The sequence below is a fragment of the Gorilla gorilla genome, chromosome Y (genome assembly GCF_029281585.2).
Source record: "Gorilla gorilla gorilla isolate KB3781 chromosome Y, NHGRI_mGorGor1-v2.1_pri, whole genome shotgun sequence".
NCBI lineage: Eukaryota > Metazoa > Chordata > Mammalia > Primates > Hominidae > Gorilla > Gorilla gorilla.
The window spans coordinates 42,693,946-42,716,654 of record NC_073248.2 but is presented as its reverse complement, the minus strand read 5'-3'; the positions used below and the strand labels follow the sequence as shown (position 1 = coordinate 42,716,654).

Below are 22,709 nucleotides of genomic sequence, written 5' to 3'. Positions count from 1 at the left end.
TTTTTATTTGGAGATCTCATAGCTGGGATTAAAAACTCTTGGTGGTAAAAATCACCTGATGAGGACTTTTAATATGCTGTCTTCTTCTGCATATTTTCCCACCATCACAATTTTTTGAATTTCCCAAGAAAAAATGTGCAAAATTATTTCCCTCATACCTACTCATCTCCCTTTTATAGGTTTTCAGGTTATGCTTTGTCCAGATTGCTTAGAAGCTCACGATCACAGACATCATATTTGTCAAGAGAAAGCTTTGTTGAGCCAGGATTAAGTGTAGGTGTTTACCTCCTAAGGGCCCGTGGTTCCTCTAGAGGTTGGATGGATCTTCAAAACCATTACTGAATCCAGGAACTGAGGACAGAATTTGAGGGCATTGAAAAATGCTCCCTTTTGATTTCCAAGTGGTCACTGCTTATTCTGGCATTAATCTTGATTGTGACCACGATGTTTTTCTTAGTCATCTTTCCTGGTACACCACTGATTGTGCATCCAAGGAAAAGAGGCCTGAATGAGAGTGGTAAAGAGAACAACAGCATCTTTCTTAGCTGATGCCTTGGTGAGCTTTGAAGCACATTGAGCAGAGTCTGAAATCCTTCCTTAATATACGATAAGTTGCATCAAATTCAACTCCCATGGAAATGGCACCAGGTTCAAGATGTCAAAGAAGAGACTCAGAACCAGTGAATGAGATAATGAGTTTTACCGGGGACTTAAAAAGACGGGAAAAAGTCCACTGTCAGTGGGCTTAGCATGATAACCATTCTCACTTACAAAAAGCATGCAGTTTGTATAGCATTGTTATTTAGCACTTTTTTCAACAACTTTTCACCTGTCAGCATTTATTTAACAAAAAAGGAGTGGCCTCAGTCCCTTGTGTGGCCTCTATTCCATGCCACAGGATGCAACAGACCTGGTACTGAGATATTCCTCATAAATAAAGAATAATTTTCAGGTCAGCCACTACTAAGTTTTTTATCTTGGATCTCTGGGAACTCAGAAGCTTTTTTTTTTTTTTTTTTTTTTTTTTAATACAAGGTCAGTCTCCAGCTGTGCCCAAATCAAGTTAACACTGTCAGTTTCATCCATCATACAGGCTGGTTAAGGCAGTGGAGGGTCTTCTTCCTGAGACTCTAAATTCAAAATGGTTTGATTTTTCTTAAATCCTTGAGTTGACAGTTTACTAAAAGGCCCATTGTGTGTGCACATTGCTGGTATGGTTGTCTAAGATAATGAGATGGCTTCTTAGTTGGTAGGGTGTGTTTCTGTTACAGGTGTGACTGGGTTTGTACAGGCTGCTGAGGTGCCCCTTCTCCAGACTGTCATTGGATCATGACATTCTGGGGTCCCAGTTCCACTATTTTCCAAGGTGGGACACGCTGACGCAGAACCTGAAATTGTGATTCACGGTGACTAGGCTGAGGCTGGCCCTTAAAAGGCAGAACTGCCAGGTCTGTGTCTTATTTTCTTTGTCATTCTAATTTATCTTTTGGTATGGAGAGCAGAAAACAGTCTGAGGATGTGACAGCCCTCCTCCTAGAGTTGGCACTATTTATGCATGGTTCTTAAGTGTCAAGGTAGGTTGAGAGATCTCTCTTCCTGGCACAGCCTGAGTGGGCTAGAGTGCTGTGACCCTTAACTCTAGTCATGCAGCCTTCAGAGGAATTTCAAAAACCACAGGATGTGGGGGATAGAGAAAGAGGTAGTACAAATGACAAGTTGTAGGTAAAATAATTGGAGACAGGAAGAGAATGGGACCTGCTTGGGTCAGTACACACACTGCATGGGTGCAGCTTAACAGTCAATCCATTTCTCTGATTTGGCCCTTGTGTCATGGAATTAACATGTCCACTTCTGCTCTGGCCTCGGAGCTGAACTCTTTGTTTCTAGAACCAAATTTAAATTCTCATCTCTGGAATTACATTTGGGTTTCACAGGCCACTGGAGTGTGGAGGCCCAGGTGTACCCACAAAAGTGGCTGTTGTTGGGCTTTCCTCACATGACTTTTGTGCCTACGCTCACAAGGATAAGGGATCTTCTTCCTCAAGGCATGCCAGGAAGGTTTATGGGAGCCAGTGAAGAAAAAAGGTGATGCCTCAGCCCAGTGATCTTGCCCCTCCTGGCTTGTGGCTTTGGGCTCTCAATCATGCTCATCAGAAAAATGAGCAATGAAAGCCCCTCAGTGACTGACTGCTTACCCCACCTTTACCATGCCACAGGACAGTGCCACCCCTGAAGCTCCAAGTACAGCCTGTGCTTCAAAAATCTGAAGAATCTCTCGGTTCAGTTCAGGGCCCTAAGAGGGTTCTCCCCCGCAGGGAACTCTGATGCCTACCCCTCCTTGCCCAACTGACAGCTAAGCATGTCTGCTGTGTTGCACCCTTGTTGCCTGCTGTTATCAAGCCCGTGTCTCCATGAATTGACTAGGGGCACAGGCTCACTGAAGCCCAAGTGACGTGTCTAACACTCCTTCAATGCACAGCCTCAGGCATGTGCCATACAGGTTTCTCCTAGAATGTAATCTGAGGGTGTCACACCACCAAATTCTGCTCTAACGTTTGGACTAGCTAATCAGTAAGTCACTTAATGTTCCAAGATGGGCATGAGCCTTGACTCTCTTTATCTCCTTCCTCTAGTGGGGCTGCATTGTGGGTTGCCATCCTGATTTCTTTGTGGAAAAAGATAGCAGATGAGGCAGGACCCAAGGGCCAGGGACAGGACAGAACACCTAGGCTGGCCTCCCCTAATGCCCTCTGAGGTCCCTGCAGGAGAGAGGGCTCAATGGAGTTCCAGGCCCCTTTTCTAGGATGGTGGGAATAGCCCCTTCCTGGACCACCAAGAAAAGCCTACTGTTTCTGCAACCTGCACCTACTTGTCTCTAGGAGATGAGCATCCGTTTATCTTTGTGGTCATGGCCTTCTGCTTCATTTCCATAAGATAGTCTCCTGGAAGAAATGCCTAGGGAATCCTGGGCCTACAGTGAAGGTTCTCAAAGTGCCAAAGTCCATAAGATTCTCAAAAACATAATTAATAGTATTTTCTACACATTGCTATCTCAGGGTTGATTTTGCCAAATAATGTGTAAAAACAAATATTAAAATTTTTATCCTTTACATTATTTTAATTAGATCATCATACAAAGCTTTTATTTTCTGAAATTTATTGTTATACCAATCATTGAAGTTTTCTTTTCTTCTTTGTCCAAATTGTTACCTGTTTTAGACACCAAATCTTAAAAAAAGTGCTGCACAAATACTAATAGGTGACAGAAATTTATTTAAAATTTAATCAAGTTTCTTAAATAAGTAAATAATTTCAGTAAACTTAGTTTATGTTATTTACATAAATTATTTTTCATCTTATCCTCAATCTTAAAATAAGGTTATCTTGGTATGCAATTCTAAATCAACAGATTTTTTTAAATAGGCAAATTAAAAACATTTTTTGGACATGTTGGGTAATATAATTCTCAAATAGCTTATCTTTCTCAAGTAAAAAAAGAAATCAACGCACTTGAAAATTGATATTCATAGTATCTTTAAAAGTTACATTATGAATATGCTTTTATAGTTGCCAAAAACTTAGCAAACCTAAATCTAGTCTTCCACAGTAAAACTTAAAGATTATACAAAGGAGATTAAATTTACAGGCTAAATTTCCCACAAAAAATGAAACAGATTCTTTGCTTTATCTTTCAGTATCTGATAATAAGCAGATTTTATGACATTCAGAATCTGCTTGAGTGAAGAAATAAGGCTAAAGAGCTCTTGTGAAAGAATCATTAAAAAATATACAGAACAAACCTATTATGTGTATTATTTTTTAAAATCACCCAATTCATATTTCAAACAAATACTAATTTTACTGGGTTTTACTACTTGCAGAAGGTGGATTGACTTAGAACCTGATGGAACATAACCACTCTTTATATACCCCCCAATTGCCCATAATCTACCCAGAATTGAAGGCTGATCCTGCCAGTTCCTAAGAAGACAAACTTGACACACACGGAATTCTCATTTAGGCTTGTTTCCCACTTCTGCCTTCCGGGAATGTCTGCCAGCCCTACACTTCTGAGAATCCAGGACAGCAGGGCACAAACAAAATCTCCTTGAATTGTAATAAATGTTTGGTTTTGTTCTTCCATATTACACAGCTTTTCTATCTGCAGAAACAATAAGTTGAAAATGTGCTGTGTCAAGATCCAGAATCCAGTCTGGGCATGGTGGCTCATGCCTGTACTCCCAGCACTTTGGGAGATCAAAGAGGGAAGATCGTAAGGTCAAAATATCTAGATCCTCCTGGCTAACATGGTAAAACCCAGCCTCTGCTAAACATAAAAAATTAGCCAGGCGTGATGACACACACCTGTAGTCCCAGCTACTAAGGAGGCTGACGCAGGAGAAGCACTTGAACCTGGGATGTGGAGGTTGCAGTGAGCCAAGATCATGCCACTGCACTCCAGTCTGGGTGACAGAGTGAGACTCTATCTCAAAAAGTAAGTAAGTAAGTAAGTAAGTAAGTAAGTAAATAAATAAATAAATAAATAAATAAATAAATAATCTAGAATCAAATCTACATGAAATGGCTTGATAATTCTTTCTAAGCCAGAATGTAGAGGATGAAGACAAAAACAATACTTTGTTAATCTAAACGAAAAGAGTTCAGGGCATTTTAGGTGTCAATACCTGTGGTGAATACTGTTAACATGTGTCAGACATTTCAAGTTTGACTGGATAGACTTGTGCACTACTTCTCTCACTAAATGTTTAAGTGCAGAAACATAATCTGAAAATTTTACAACGTTTTCACTTAGTTTTGCTAAAATGTCCATCTCTTAATCTTGTTTCAATTGGGAGATTCACTAGTGCAGCATTGGTTACGATTATGCTCTCCTCGTATGCAGAATTAATGTCATTTATTTACTATAGATATTTTAAATTTTTCACTTGAGACCACAGGCTAATTTTAAAGGGAATATTTATTTCTATTTACATAGCTTCCATTACATACCTAGTATTGTATTTGTTTACTTCATGTGTGTGTCAAAAAGACCTCATGACTTACTAAACGTTCTATTGTTTACTTAAATATATTGACCCAATAAAATTAATAAACTCAATTCTGTCAACTTTATAGAGTAAAATAGTCAATAAGTAAACAAAAATTGGATTAAATAGAATTCTAAAATTGAAAAAAATACAAAATGTACTAAATAAATAGCATACCATACATGCACTGTAAAATTACTCACATGTAAAAATTATTTTCTGAATAGCATTACATTTTACCAAAGTCACTTTCATAATTTCTGAGGGGATTGTACAGAGAATGTCTTTTTGTTTGTTTGTTTTGAGATGAAGTTTTGCTTTGTTGCTCAGGCTGGAGTGCAATGGCACCATCTTGGCTCACTGTAATGTTCATCCCCTGGGTTAAAGTGATTCTCCTGCCTCAGCCTCCTGAGTAGCTGGGGATTACAGGAGCCCGCCATCATGCCCACCTAATTTTTGCATTTTTAGTAAAGACAGCATTTCACCATGTTAGCCAGGCCGGTCTGAAACTCCTAATCTCTGGAGATCCACCTGCTTCAGCCACTCAAAGTGCTGGGATTTCAGGCATGAGCCACCAAGCACAGTCCAAAGAAAGTGTTATGAAATTTGATGAAAAGAAAATTAGATATTATGTCTAGGGTGAGCAACAGGCAAACCTACAAAAAAAGAAAAAATTTGCAGAAGATGATTCTAAGCCACTAGCAATCACATTTTAAATCAAGGAGCTTAATACAAAGCAGAGAAAATAGATTTGCTTTGAAAATCTTTGAAGTTTCTGGTTTGCTGGTAAGATGTCAACACTTGTAAAAGGATTCGTTTCATTTTAATATTTTTTATTTTCTTCTCAATGTAACCAACCATAAATAAATATGATTATTTTCTATAAGTTTGTTACATACCTAGAGTTTACTTTACAGTAATATATTTCTTATATTTAAATTCATGTAAATCAAAACTAAAGGTCTGTGTGTGTTTATCAGAGCAGAACAGTCACACCTTTAATAGACAAAAAGTAGGATCAAATTTTATAAATAGTTGTTCAGTATTCAGAAACATAGAGCTCCATTATACTAATATGATCTTCATTACAACCATCATAATAACCTGTAGTTAGAAGGAAAAAAAAATGTAAGTTGTAAAAACCATACTTTCCAAATTATTTCATTTTAAAAACCACTGACAAAGGAATCACTACAGATGTTATTCCACTATCTCTCAGTAGTATATTGTTACCATCAGTTACCTACAGCCTTGGTTAGGATGGGATAACTTATCATCAGTTGCAAGATACACATTCAATGTCAAATAGCTTTAACAAAATAACAATATTGGTCTACTAAAAGAAATTAAGTCCACACATTTTCATTAAAAAGGCATTTTGGAATTCACTTTATTCCAATTACCTTAATTTGCAAATCGTAAAGCAATTTCCAACTAAAAATCAAATTGTTTCTCTTACTATGCAGAATGTCGCCCTTACTCCACTCCTATCATCCTGTCATTTATGATACTGTCGTAAACCAACAACTAAGTTGCCTTTGTACATAGAAATTCTTCAGGTATCTTAGATTTCTGTTTTCTTAACCTTCCATGGAAAAGTATATAAATCTGTCCTTGTAATATAGAAGAACCTCTCATAACTCTGGTGCAGCAGCTATTGACCATGTTCTTTCACATAAATTCTAGAAATAAAGATATATCACCAAAGGTAAGAGATGAATTACAACAATATTTGCTTTTGAAAATATATGTTCTCAAAAAATATTAAATTCTTTTAATATAAAAAGTAAATTCCTTTTAGAGGAAGGTGATCAAGTTTGCTGACTAGAAAGAGGCAGCTAGACTCTGTAGTTCTCATAGACAGGAATGCAAGGTGTGCATAAATACATGACCTTCAGCTGAAACACCAGGTAATTGCATTGAGACTAATCAAAGAAGCAACGTAACATAAGGAGAATGGAGTAAAGCAAGGCAGGACACTGGGACACCTGAAAGCAACATGGAGCCAGGGACACCTTCACAGCCAGTAAGGCAGTAAGTGAATGCATGATCCTGGGAACCCACGATTCTTCCACAGATCTTTGCAAACCTCAGGTAAGGTGATCCCCTAATAAACCCACTTCACCGGTGCCTTTTGTATAATGCACATAGCTACAGGGAGTCTCAGCAGAGCAGCCACTCAAGACTGCAGTGATTCAAGAGCCTTAGATTCGCTGACTTTCCAGGCTTCCCAGAAAAATTCGCTGGAACTCCAGCAAAGCAGGAGGTTACAATCTTGAACATATCCGTAGGAAAAAGGCAGAATTCAGGGTGCTTAGCATTGATGGTCTGTAGGACGCATTTTCTCAGGGCCTCACAGGGTAAGATGTACTGGCTAAAATTCCAGCCAACCGTTGGTAGCAGCACTGCATCTCCCTGGGATGGAACTACCAGAAAGAGGAGTGGGCCGTCATCTTTGCTGCCTGGGAAACTTAGCCATTTCAGCCTTCAGGCTTTGAAGAGCCCAAGCTGACTAGAATCACAAAGCATAGCACAGGTGCTCTAGAAAGACATGGCCAGACTGCCTGTTAAAGCAGGTCCCCAATCTCCTTCTTCCTCACTGGAAAGTACTTCCTGATGAGTTTCTCCAGCTAACACCACTGGTACTCTTTGGTTGATGGAATTTTGAAAATTTTTTGGGCTATAGTTCCTAGAGCAAAGAGTGAGCTGCCATTTTTCCTGTTTGTGTCACTTACCTGTTCCATCCTTCTGGCTTTGGAGAATCCAAATAAACTGGATGGAAGTGGTACCTCTGCATAGCAGACCTGTTCTACAAAAGATGGTTACAGTGCTTCCTTCCTTCCTTCCTTTCTTTCTTTCTTTCTTTCTTTCTTTCTTTCTTTCTTTCTTTCTTTCTTTCTTTCTTTCTTTCTTTCTTTCCTTCTTTCTTTCTTTCTTTCTCTTTCTTTCTTTCTTTGTCTTTCTTTCTTTCTCTCCTTCCTTCCTTCCTTCCTTCCTTCCTTCCTTCCTTCCTTTCTTCTTTCTTGAGACAGAGTGTCACTTTTGTTGCCCAGGCTGGAATGCAATAAAGCAATCTCAGATCACCACAACCTTTGCCTCTTGGGTCCAAATGATTCTCCTGCCTCGGCCTCCAGACTAGCTGGGATTACAGGCATACACAAACACACCTGGCTAATTTTGTATTTTTAGTAGAGATGGGGTTTCACCATGTTGGTTCAGTCTGGTCTCCAACTCCAGACCTCAGGTTGATCCGCCCACCTCAGCCTCCCAAAGTGCTGAGACTACAGGCAAGAGCTGCTGCACCCAGTAGGCTGCTTTCTTAAGTGGATCCCCAATCATTTTCTTTTCACTGGGGAAGACCTTTCCACAGGCATTTCCGGCTACTTCCTACAGGTGCTTTTGGGCTGAAAACAGGTCTATACCTCCCTGGGATGGAGCTCCCAGAGAAAAGGGCATGTGCCATTGTTGCTTTTTTTGCACATTCACTGGGGATAACTTCAGGTACCGGACTGTAGTGGACACCCAGTGTATTGCAGATGCAGCAGCTTTTCACAAAAGGGGTCAGACTGTTACATGTGTTCCTGTTCTTATATATTCTCACTGGGCAGGTCCTCCAGGCCTGGGCCACTAGCCAATCATTGCCAGAGCTATTGAGCCAGCAAAAACTTAGGAACTCCATGGACACAGCTTCCAGGGGCAACTGAATATATTTCATCACTGCCTGTGCAGAAGAGCTGTCCCTGCTACCCTCAGACTAATGAAATATCCCAAACCCTAACTGCCTTATTCACACCTCAAACGAGCTGCATTATACCCAAGGAGAGGAGGTTAGACCATCCTCCATGGGGCTCACAAACTCCCCAGTGCTCCTCACCAGACAGTGAGCCCCTAACTTGGCCGAAAGCACATATTTTCCATCCAGGGCTGACTGCACCGAGAGATTGATGACCTACATCTCTCTCAAGTGCAGCCCCCTAGAAGACCAGCAAAGAGGTGGGGCAGTAAGCCAGCTCATACAGTTTCCAGAGGGTTTGGTGCAAGAGCATCCATAGTAAAATAAGGCCAGTGATGGCCATTTCTATAGACTAAACTTGCTCCCATAAGAGACTTTAGCCTGAGGGGAACTAATTTCTACAGGATAATGTTGCAAATCAGAAGGGGTGGTCCAACCGAGCACTCCTTGGTCTTCGGGCCTCTCCCAGGGTCCCAGTCTAGCTACAGTTGCTTACAGGGCAGTCTCAGTTACCCTGGAAGATAATACCACAGCATCGGCAATGGTAATCCATGCCTGACCCCTGAAGAACTACAGCATGGCAGACCCTATCACTGCAGCTTACATGTATCTTCCCCATTCTGCAGCCCACATGTATCTTCCTCATACTGCAGCTTCCCCTGATACCATGGCAACTCTCCATATTACTTTCCTGGCATATGTCTGCAAAGGTGGGTTTGGCTTTGCTTGCCCCACCAGCAAGTGGGAATGCAGTATGCCTCTGCCACCCTCAGCAACTTCTACTGTAGATAAAGCTTTGGTGGGTAGAGAACCAGAAAGCCTCACCCCTGCTTTTCTGCTAACACTGTGTGGTGAGCAGTGTATCCTCCCACACTCTGAACAATTAGAACTTCATGAGGGGGCACAAATAAGGCATCAAAACATTCACTGGCCAGCATCCTGCCCAACCCAACACCAACTTTAGTGCAGCAGCACACACAGTCTCCAGCAGATACAGCCTACTCACCTCTTAGCTGCTTTGTTCCTGCCACTGAGGTGAATGCCCAAAGACAGGCAGAAACCCCATATCCACTAACACTCTTCTGAAGCTGCGACACATTAGTCACAAAGAGTGGTGGACTCTAAATATCAAGGAGCCAGAGAAGACAGCTGGAGCTCAATACAAGTTCCTAAGAGTAGGAAGCCTCCAAGCAGTGAGCTGAGCATAGCCGCTCCACCACCAAAAAAAAAAAAAAAAAAATCTCCCGGGAACAAAGCCTGTTAGTTGCAAACACCTTATTGCACATCAAATACTCAAGACCATTAAATAGGATCAAAAAAAAAAAAAAAAAACAAAAACAAAACCCCATTCAAAGGTCAGCAATCTCAAAGATACATGCACAAAGATTAGACAAAATCAGTGCAAAAATGTTGAAAACACAAAAAGCCACAGTGACGTCTCTCATCCAAATGAAAAAATTACATTTCCACCGAGGCCTAAGATGACAGAAGTATAATTCAGAATACGGAAATGAATAAACTTCATTGAGCTACAAATGGAGTTGCAACCCAATGCAATGAAGGGAAAAAAATTGCAGGAATGGATAGAAAAAACTGCCAATCAGGAGGAAAATGTGACCAATCTGATAGAGCTGAAAAAACACAATATGAAAACTTTGTAATGTAATCACAAGCAGAATAGGCCAAGCAGAGGAAAGAATCTCAGAGCTTCAATACTGGCTTTCTTAAATAAGACAGACAAGACGAGTGAAAAAAAAAAAGAGGAACAAACAAAACCTCTAAGAAATATGGAATTATGTAATGAAACCAAATCTATGATTAAAAAGAGTGCCTGAAAGTGATGGGGAGTATGAAAACAACTTGAAATACTTATTTTCAGATATCATTCAAGAGAGCTTTCCCAGCCTATATAGAGAGGCAAACATTCACATGCAGGAAATGGGGAAAATCCCAGTAAGATACCTCACAAGAAGGTCATTTTCAAGACACGTAATCATGAGATTCTCCAAGGTCAAAATGAAAGAAAAAAATGTATTAAAGGCAGCTAGACTAAAAAGCCAGGTCACCTCTAAAAGAAGGCCATCAGGTAAACAACAAACCTTTCAGTTGAAATGCTACACATCAAAAGAGATTAGGGGCCAATATTCAACATTCTTAAAAAAGAATTCCAAATCAAGAATTTATATCCAACCAAAGTAAGCTTCAGAAGTGAAAAATAAATGTGATCCTATTCGGATATGCAAATGCTGAGGAAATCTTTTAGCACAGACCTGCTTTACAAGAGCTTCTAAAGAAAACATTAAATAAGAAAAAGACTATAACAGTCACTACAAAAACACACTAAAAATCATAAATTGATGACACTATAAAGCAACCACATAAATGTGCAAAATAGCCAGCTAAGATCATAGTGACAGAATCAAATCCATACATATGAATACTAACCTCAAATGAAAATGGGCTAAGTTCCCCAATTACAAAACAGAGTGGCAAGCTGAATAAAATATCAATATCTAATGATGTGCTATAATCAAGACACCCATCTCAAATAAGCTCAAAAGAAAGGGAAAAAGAAAAATCTACCAAGCAAATAGAAAACAGAAAAAAAGTAGGGGCTGCAATCCTAGTTTCTGGCAAAACAGACTTTATGTCAACATAGGTTTTAAAAAAGACAAAGAATGGCATTACATAATAGTAAACACTTATATATGTACCCAACAAAAAAGCGCTCAGATTATGAAGCAACTTCCTAGAGACTCTCCAAGACCAAAAGTTAAATGTTCTTAAACAGTCATTAACTTTATACCGCATTGGTTCAGTATAAAGTCTCTGATGTTGAACCCAAAATGAGGACTTATTGAAGGCTTTTCCACATTTTGAACACTTGTGGAGCTTCTCTCTATATGAATTATCTTATGTCTAATGAGGTGTGAGAATGAGCTCAATGCTTTGCCACATTCTTCACATTTGTGGGGTTTCTCGCCAGTGTGAATTATCCTATGATTAGTAAGGTCTGAGAAGCACTTAAAGGTTTTGCCACATTCTTTGTATTTGTAAGGTCTCTCTTCCATACGAATTCTCTTGTGGTTAATAAGGGTTGAGGAGCGGTTAAAGGCTTTGCCACATTCTTCATGGATGTGGGGTTTCTCTCCAGTATGAACTATTTTATGTTTACTAAGGACAAAGAACTACATAATAGCTCTTCCATGTACATTACATTTGTAGAGTATGACTCTCTAGTATGAATTGTCTTATGTTTACTAAGGTCTGAGAACCACCTATAGGGTTTATTACATTCTTCACCTTTGTAGGTTTTCTCTACAGTATGAATTATCTTATGTTTATGAAGGTCTGAGAACTACCTATAGGCTTTGTTACATTCTTCACATTTGTAGGATTTCTCAGCAGTATGAATTCTCTTATAATTAGTAAGGTCTGAGAAGCACTTAAGGGATTTGCCACATTCTTCACATCTGTAGGGTCTGTCTCCAGTATAATTTCTCTTGTGTTTAATAAGGGTTGAGCATCAGGAAAAAGTTTTGTCTCATTCTTTACAATTGTAGGGTTTCTCTCCATTTTATACTCAAATTTATGTTCAGCAAGGTTTGAGAAATATTGAAGGCTTTGACACATTCCTCACATTTGTACCATCTCTCTGCCGTATGCATTCTCTTTTTTATAGTAAAATCTGAGAACAACCTACAGCCTTCGCCACATTCTTCACATTTTCAGCACTTGTCTCCACTAAAACTTTTTTTATGTTCAGTGAAGTTTGAGCACAGCTCAAAAGCTTTGCCTTATTTATTAGGTTGACAGGTTTTGCTAAGGGTAATTAACAAACATTGATAAAGCCCATCATAACTGCTTTCTGCACATTGGAATTACCCACACTTTGGTAGTCTTTCTTTAAATATAAACCATTAAGGTCACAGCTACCATATTTTCTCAGGATCACTTTTTGAAATGATTCTTTTATGTCATACTCCAGCAATAGCTCTACAGTAAAACAAAAAGAGAAAGCTAAGAAAAAAAAAAGGACTCTAAATCTCTCCCTCATTAGACTCAGGTGAATACACCTTACAAATATATAATTAAACAAAGCACATTAACAAGGTGACAATAAAATATCACAGGCTCTAATTCCTTAATAGAAATTTAAACTTAACAGAAATATACCGATCAAAATGCCTTTGTGAGAAGTCTAATAACCAGGTAAAAATTTGCAGCACCCGAAGGGAGCAAAATGCAAAAAACCACATAGTGATTTAACAAAAGTATTTTGTGTTTACTCACGAAAGCCATTCTTCATCCTATGATGACTTTAAATATCGACTCCCAACTCCTGTCTCCACTGTCCAATCATAAATAAAATAGTGACACCTGTGTCCATGCTTCTGGGTTTTTGAGACCTTACAATAAACTAATTTCTATATTCCATGGCAGTGTTGAAAGGAAAGTTGGTAACTGACAGTTTTGGATAGCTGAGACCAAAGGTAAATGACTGTTACAAGTGAAGGCAGAAAAGGGGTATAGCAACTGACTATAGGATCTCAATAAGAAACATGGAGAATGCCGGGAGCGGTTGCTCGCACCTGTAATATCAGCAATTTGGGAGCCTGAAACAGGCATATCACCAGAGGTGAGAAGTTCAAGACAAGCCAGGTCAACATGGTGAAACCTTGTCTCTACTAAAAATACAAAAATTAGCTGGGTGTGGTGGCAGGCTCCTGTAATTCCTGTTATTCAGGAGGCTGAGGATGGCGAATTGCTTGAACCCAGGAGCTGGAGGTTGCAGTGAGCCAAGATTGTGCCATTGTACTCCAGCCTGGGTAAGAACAGTGAAGCTCCCACTCAAAACAGAAAGAAATACCATTTGACCCAGCCATCCCATTGCTGGGTATATACCCAAAGGATTATAAATCATGCTGCTATAAAGACACATGCACATGTATGTTTATAGCGGCACTATTCACAATAGCAAAGACTTGGAACCAACCTAAATGTCCAACAACGATAGACTGGATTAGGAAAATGTGGCACATATACACCATGGAATACTATGCAGCCATAAAAAATGGTAAGTCCATGTCCTTTGTAGGGACATGGATGAAACTGGAAACCATCATTCTCAGCAAACTATCGCAAGGACAAAAAACCAAACACCCCACGTTCTCAATCACTGGTGGGAATTTAACAACGAGAACACTTGGACACAGGAAGGGGATCATCACACACCGGGGACGGTTGTGGGGTGAGGGGAGGGGGAGGGATAGCATTAGGAGATATACCTAATGCTAAATGACGAGTTAATGGGTGCAGCACACAAACATGGCACATGTATACATATGTAACAAACCTGCACGTTGTGCACAGGTACCCTAAAACTTAAAGTATAATAATAATAATAATAATAATAATAATAATAATAATAATAATAATAAAAACAACAGAAAGAAAGAGAAAGAAGGAAAGAAGGAAGGAAGGAAGGAAAAGAAGGAAAGAAAGAAACAGAGAGAAAGAGAGAAGAAGGAAGGAAGGAAGGAAAAGAAAAGAAGAAAAGAAAAGAAAAAAGAAAAATATGGGAAAACCTTTTAAACTAAAAAACACACAAGCCCAGAGAAAACATTTACAGAATAAGCTTTGGAGACCCAAGAATCTCTAGCCTAAAAAATGTGTATTTTATTCCCCCAGACAAAAGAAACTTAATAAAGATTTTGACATGTCACATTTTATGATACAAATTGCAACCTAAGATTACAACATATATGAAACATCAAGATAATATGGCTCGATCAAAGATAAAAATAAATATCCAGAAATAAATTATTAAAAAATGGGGATGTAAAAATTACCAGAGACAATATGAGTTATAGTCTAGATATATTCTTAAAAAAATTAATTACCCTTAAAAATTAGCGTTGCTGATTTAGTGATGCTCCGTGAGTAAAACAGAAATTAAGAAATTAAGAAAAAGGAAATAAACGAAATAACAAAAATTAAACCAACAAAAAATTAAAAGCACAAAAAGAAATAAAAATTGTGGAGTGGAAATACAGAAAAAGACTAATATGTACTTCAACATTAGTAAAAAAAAAATGAGAAAATCAATAAGCTCAGCAAATTTCAAATAAAATTAACATTAAGAGATTTACAACAAGACACAAGTTAAGCAACGTTTTGGAAGTCACATAAAAGAGAATGAAGAATGCAGAAAGAAAAAAACCAAATGTATTATTTATATTCATGCTTCTGCAAAATTGCCAGTAAATTTATGAACATAAATCTTTGAAGCAAGAAGCGGGTAGGATGACATTGGTAAAACCCTGAAAAAAAAAAGTTCTAAACAAGAATACTATATTTTGCAAAAATATCCTTCAAAATGAAAAAAAAAGACCTCTATCACTACCTATAAGAACATCTAACTATGTCATGTCTTCAAAAGACTCATTTCATATCTAATTTTAAAAGACTGAAAATCGTAGGAAAAAAATACATTTCATGCCAGTGTTAACCAAATGAGAGGAGAAGAGGCAACAATTCCTTAAGATGAAAACTGCCATATTTCATATAATTTACTTTATGTGAAAATTAACAAGAGACAAAGTAGGACATTCAATTATAGCAAGAGGGTTTATTCACTAAGAACTTATAAATATATGACAATTTTCCCAAACACATAAAGCAAACATTGACAGAATTGAAGAAAAAATAGACTAGACAACCATATAATAATGGAAATACATCAATATTTCACTTTCAGTAGTAAATAAATAACGAGAGACTATCAACGAGGGAACAAAAAACCTGAACGCATTACACAATAGTTACACCTAACAAATGTATGCAGACAACAGAATCACATTCTTTTCAATACCTCAGAAAACACTTTTCTAGATGGACCACATGTGACACCACAAAAGAAGCCTTAATAATTTTTTAACTAAAATTTTACAATTATTTACAGCCCAAATGGAATGAAACTAGGAATCAGTAACAGAAGAAAAGCTGAAAAATTCAAAACTTATAAAGATTAAGCAACACAATTTCCTGTTTTGTTTTGTTTTGAGATGGAGTATCTCTTTCACTAGGCTGAAGCGCAGTCGTGCAATATCACCTCACTGCAACCTCCACCTCCGGGTTCAAGCGATTCTTCTGCCTCAGTCTCTGAGTAGCTGGGATTACAGGCATGCACCACCTCACCCAGCTAATTTTACGTATTTTAGCAGAGACAGGGCTTCACCATGTTGGCTAGGATGATCTCGATCTCCTGAGCTAGCCATGCATCCTCCTGGCCTCTCAAAGTTCTGGGTTAGAGGCATGAGCCACTACCCCCAGCTACGACACACTTTTTATTATGCTCTTTTTCAATGGTTGGAAGACCTAATATTGTGAAGATACCCATGCTGTTTAAAGTGACCAACACATTCAACACAGCCTGTTTCACTTTTCAATTATACTTTTGCAAAAATAGAAAAAAAAAACCCACAAAGTGATGTAAGATCTCAAGGCACCATGAGAAGCCTGGCCATCTTTAAAAAGAATTAAAATATTGGAAGCATTATACTTAACAATTTCCAAACACAAAACATTATTCACAATAGCAAAGACTTGGAACCAACCCAAATGTCCAACAATGATAGACTGGATTAAGAAAATGTGGCACATATACACCATGGAATACTATGCAGCCATAAAAAATGATGAGTTCATGTCCTTTGTAGGGACATGGATGAAATTGGAAACCATCATTCTCAGTAAACTATCGCAAGAACAAACAACCAAACACCGCATATTCTCACTCATAGGTGGGAATTGAACAATGAGATCACATGGACACAGGAAGGGGAATATCACACTCTGGGGACTGTTGTGGGGTGGGGGGAGGGGGGAGGGATAGCATTGGGAGATATACCACCAGCATGGCACATGTATACATATGTAACTAACCTGCACAATGTGCACATGTACCCTAAAACTTAAAGTATAATAAAAAAATAAAAATAAAAATAAAAATAAAAAATAAAAAACAAACCTATAGTAATCAAAGCACTCTGGTACTGGTATAAAAATAGAGCACCAAAGTAATAAAACAGAATGCAGCACAGATATAAACTGTTGAAGAGAGAGTAGAGGCATACCACCTAGGTTTTACATTCAGCCATATGTCACAATTCCTTTGGTAAGCAGGACCCAGGCAGGAGAGAAGAGTTACATTACATAGATGCTAGTTTCAGTGATATTTAAAACTGTCCTCTGGGAGCAAAGCACAGGCTGGAGAGACACATCACCTAGCTGATAGACCCAGAGATATGTGATAATATTCCCTGTTTACAGGGCCCAGGCAGAGGAGTCAAATTATTATGATTCTAACCCATCGATATGTAATAATGCACCCACAGAAAGGGATTTGAGACAAAAAGTCTCAACACCAGGATACTAGGCCCAGTGATATGACACAATCCCATCATCTTTGAGGATGACATTTTTAATGTTTAGCTGAGCATGTATATTAGAATCACAATCTCACATGTATGCCAGACAATATATAACTTTCTCTACAATATTCGAGGGCTTTATGAAACCTGTATGAGAGTTGCAAACCTCTCTGTGGCCTGCGTGCTCCTATGGACTCACAATCTTGCATATTGCTGTAAACCACGTTTGATAGTCAACATCTATAGGCAGGGTTAAGGGAGAAGACTCATTATTATGCCTGTGGGCTGGGTCCAGAAATGAATCACCATCTCCCCTGTGGCCAAAGCCACATATAAATGTCACAATTTTAACTGTGTACTGTATTCTTTTGTTAGACTCAGGACCTCAATAGTGGGAATTATAAATATGGAATGGTGACAACTCTTAATTGCACCTGGGTGTGCAACCAAGAGTCCCATTCTGAACCTTTTGCTGGTCCCTGTTATGAAACTCTTTACCACCAAAGAGTTTATACAATATAAGTTAGTGTTGTAAGCTTATGTGTGTTAGTACAAATATGCAACCCAGGACCTTAAATATTGCCTTAAGCCAAACAATGAGAGGAAAAATATCTCCTATTGGCTGTATCCCAATATAAGTTTGATCATTGTGCCTGTGAACTAAAGCAAGGTATATGTCATAATTCCATATGTGGGCAAAAAACAAGACAGGAGGGTAACATTACATAGATCATGTACCAAGCAATATGTCGCAATGCCTTCTCTAGGCAGGGTATAAAAATTTGGGTCACATTAACCTGGTGGTGGACCAAGCATTGGACAACATTTCACATGTGGAAAATACCAAACCAAGTTATGAGAGCCAAAACGCCTACATAATGGGCCCAAGATATGTCAAGGTATATTCGGTGGCTCCAGCATGGGCAGGAGAGTCACAGTCATAAGGGTGCTGGGCCTAGCAATATGCAATATGCCATAATTTCCTCTTTATGCATAATCCAGGAAGAAGCGAAAAATCACCTTGGTGTTGAGCCATTCGGTAGGTCAAAATTTCTTCTTTGTGGGTATAATTCAGGAAAAATAGGAGAGTTACATGTTTCGAGCGCTGGGCTTAGCAATATGCCAAAATCCACCTATTGTGAAGGCCCAGGCAACAAAAGGGCCACATCACTTAGGTCAAGGGCTCAGAGATATTACAAGGTGTCCCAGGAAGTCAGGGCTCAGGCAGATGTGGAGAGTCATATCACCTAGATGCTGCCCTAGGAATATGTCACAAGGGAACATGAGAGCAGCATGCAGGCAGAAGGTCCACATCACTTGAGTGCTGGGTTCTGAGGTATTTCATAAGGATCTCTTCACATAGTGCCCAGCAAGGAGAGTTACATCAACTAATTGAAGGTCCTCTGCTCATGTCACAATGCTCCATGTGGGTAGGGTCCAAGGAGGGACTCACATCTCCTAGGTGATAGGCCCAGAGATGTGTCACAATATCCTCTATGGAACATAGCCCTGGCAAAAGAGTACCATCACCTGTGTGCCTTGCCTAGAAATATGTCACACTCCAGGTTGACAGGACCCCAACAAGAGTCCCACCTAGCCTAGGTAGCAGGCCCAGAGATATGTCATGATTCCCTTCTTTGGGCATGGCTGTGGCAAAATGGTTCTCTTGCCTGTGTACCTGGCCTTGCAATATGTCTCTATATTTCCTTTGTGCAGGGCCCATTCCAGACAGGAGAGTTATATAACCTATGAGGCGAATACAGGGATATGTCCTAATAATTTTGGTGGGCATGGCACAGGCAAAAATGTAACATCACCTGGGTGCTAGATCCAGTGATAAGACAATCCTTACAGAGAGAAGGGCCCTGGCAGGAGAGTCACACCACCTTGAGGCTGGCGTAAGTAGATATCACAATCCCATATATGCGCTGAAACAAGTCTAGAGAGTCAGATTACACAAGTGCTTGGCAATAATTTACATCACAATCACACTGTCAGAAAATTCCAAAGGTGAGATTTTAAATACCAATCATTTCTTATTTTCATCTTTGACAATTGACTTCATCCATGTGAGGTAATGATAATTCTTACTGTCAGCTGGGTGTGAGTACAAGACTCACAATTTTACCTGTGTGCTGAGCCCGGCTTTGACTCCCTCTGTATAACCCAAAGACTTTGTAAAATATGTGTGAGTGTTGTAATCTTTTGCAACCTTTGTATAAAAGATGGTCCACGGTATCAGTCATGTCCCTAAAACTAGTTATAAAAGTCAAAATAGCCTCTATTGCCTGAGTCCACATATGACAGTCATTATCATTCCTGTTAGCCATGCCTAGATATAGGATTTAATTCCCTCTGCGGTTATGAAACAGGCAGAACAGGCACATCACCTAAATGCTGGGCCAGAAATATTCCAATATTCTTCTTGTAGGCAGGGTTCTGTCACAAATATCACATATTTGTGTGCTCAGTTCAGCTCTGTGTCACAATGTTTCTTGTGGGCAGTCTCCAGGCAGGAGAGGAGAGTCATATCACCAAAATGATGGGCCCAAAAATATGTCACAGTGCTTCCTGTGACAGAGCCCAGGCAAGAGATTTATATCATTTGGATGCAGTGTTTGGAAATGCTACAATTACTAAAGGAAGCCAGGTACAGGCAGGAGAGGAGACTTATGCAGCCTAGATGACGGGTCCAGAAATATGTTACAAATCCCCTTGAGGACATTGTTAAGATAGCACAGTCAAATCACCAAGTTACTTGGCTCAGGTACTCATGAAACTATTGTTTTTGGGCTATACCTATGCAGAATTATTAAATCGCTTAGGAGCTGGACAAAGGTATAAGACACAATTACACTTGTGGAAAGGCTTAAGTATAAGGGTCACCATCCTGCATATGTCGGGGCTCCACTCATATGAGTCGTTATTAGACTTTTGCTATGGTTTGTGGTATATGGCACAATATTACCTGGCCAGAAGGAAAGCAAGATATTCACATAACCTATGAGGGTGTGGCTCCAGTGTGATATCACAACTTACTTTGTGGACAGGACACTGGCTGAAGGGTCACATCACCTGAATGCTGATTTCAGTGACATATGAAAACCTTGTGTGTAGGCAAGACTTTGGCAAGAAAGAGACTTACTTCACCTAGGCAACTGGCCTAGATTTATGTCACAATGTCTGTTCTGTGCAGTACAAAAGCTGGAGAGTGACCTCACGTTGGTTCTGGGACCAGCAATATGTCACAATCTCCATGTGGTTACGGTACAGGAAAAGTGAACCAACGTCACCTAGGTGTGCAGCCAAGTGTTATGTTTCAATGCTTTCTGTTGGCAGAATCCCCCAAAAAGAATCACATCACCTGGATGCAGCTATGTGTCACAATGCATTGTAAGTGCAGGGCTAAAGGAGTAGAAGGGAGTCACATCACTTATGTGATGGACCTAGTTATAAAACACAATTCCTTTCGCAGCCATGTTTTAGGCAGATAATTCACATCACCTGGGTGACGATACGAGTGATAAATAAAAGTGCCCTTTGCAGGAGAAACATGGTAGATGTTATATATTGCAAAGGCGTTTGTTATACTTATGGCACAATTTTATCTGTGGTCTGGGCCTGGAAAAAGAGTCAAATCATTCATGTGCTGGGAAAAGTTACCTGACCCAATCACACTCTCAGAAAAGTTTGCAAATAAGTTTCGCATTCCACATAAGTTCTGGTTTCCCGTATGTAAGTCGTCAACTCTTTCTATGAGTTTGGTGGAAGTAGAGGAGTCAAAATCTCAACAGTGGTCAAGATCCATGTATAGGAGCTCCAGTCCCATTGGAAGATTGTGTTCCAGTAGGGGAGTCACAGCACCGCAGGCATGCTGAATCATGGTTAAAATGTTGTCAAAACACCTGTGAATTTAATCCCCGTATGAGAGTAATGATTTCAATCTTTGGTGACTTTTATGTGTGAGATTTAGTACCTCATTACTAGGCCCTGTTTATGCATGAGAATCACAATTGTATCAACTAGGTGTGCATAGAGAGTCACATTCTTGTCTGGTTGCTGGGGATAGTGACTTATGGCTCAACCATATGTCACTATCCCCAACTGTGTTCAGGGCCCATTCTGAGGAGAGTTATATCGCCTAAGTGGTTGACACAGTGATGTGTCACAATAATTTACGTGGGCATGGCTCAGCTGATTCTTACTGACAGTGGGGCCCAGGCAGAAGGGTCAAACCACCTAGAGATTGGCCCTCATAGATTTCAAAATAACATCACTGGGCTGGAACCAGTCTGGAGAGTCAAATCACACAGATGCTCAGAAAAGATTTATATCACAGTCAGACTGGCAGAAAATTCCCAGGATGAGACTAACAATACCACATATGTCCCATTTTTGTCAGTGACAGTTGGCTTTATATATATGAGACGGTTACAGTCTTTAACTGTCAGCTGGGTGTTCATATGAGACTCACAATTTCACCTCACTGATAGGTCCTGTTATGACACCCTCTGTACAAGATGAAGGCTTTTTAAAATCACTTATGCTGTTACAATCTTCTGCAATCTTTTTACCATAAAGAAACTTATCACTTAAATAACTCTAAAGCAAGTTATGAGATTAAAAATTACTCCTATTTGAGGGTTCTACATACGGGAGTCCTTATCATGCCTGTGAGCTGTGCTTAGATATATGTCACAATTTACACCATGGTAATGAAACAGGCATGAGAGCCATATAATCTAAATGCTGAGGCAGAAATCTTCCAACATTATTCTTTTTGGCAAATTCCTAGAAGAAAAATCACATAACTTTGGGGCTATGCCCAACTGTATGGCACAACACCCCTTGTAGGCAGTGGTCCAGAAAAGAGGAGAGTCATATCATGTAAATGATAGGTCTAGAGGTCAGTCATAATGTCTCTTGTTGAAAGGACCAGGCAAGAAATTCATATAATTTGAATGCAGTGTTTAAAAATGCTACAATACCCAGTGGAAGCAGAATTCAGGCAGGAGAGGGGACTGAAGTAACCTAGATGATGGATCCAGAGACATGCTACAAACGTGCCTGAGGATAACGTTAAGACAGGAGAATCAAATCACCAAAGTGCTCAGCGGAGATATATGTCCAAATCTCAATTGTGCGCTATACCTAGGCAAGATTACTAAATTACTCAGGAACTGGGCAGAAGTATATGTCACAATAACACTGGTAGAAAGTTCCAGGAGTGGGAGCCACCATCATGCATATAACCTGGCTCCAGGTTTAAGAGTCATGGTTAGTCCTCTTATCTGGTCTCAGTTGTATGGCACAATATCCCCATGGGCAGACAGCAAGCAAAAAGGTCACATCACCTGGGTGGGTACTGGTCCACTGAGCTGTCACAATCTTTATTGTGGGCAGACTTCTGGAAGAAGCATCACATCACCTGAATGCTGGTTTAAATGATGTATCAAAATTTCCCTTTTGGGCTTGGCTTAGAAAGGAGAGCAG

At 39.5% G+C, this 22,709-nt stretch overlaps 1 pseudogene; it reads right to left on the bottom strand.

The window, feature by feature from the left end:
* Positions 1-335: 335 nt before the first annotated feature.
* LOC129530364 (zinc finger protein 736-like) lies at positions 336-16,183 on the bottom strand (annotated as a pseudogene).
* Positions 16,184-22,709: the final 6,526 nt, after the last annotated feature.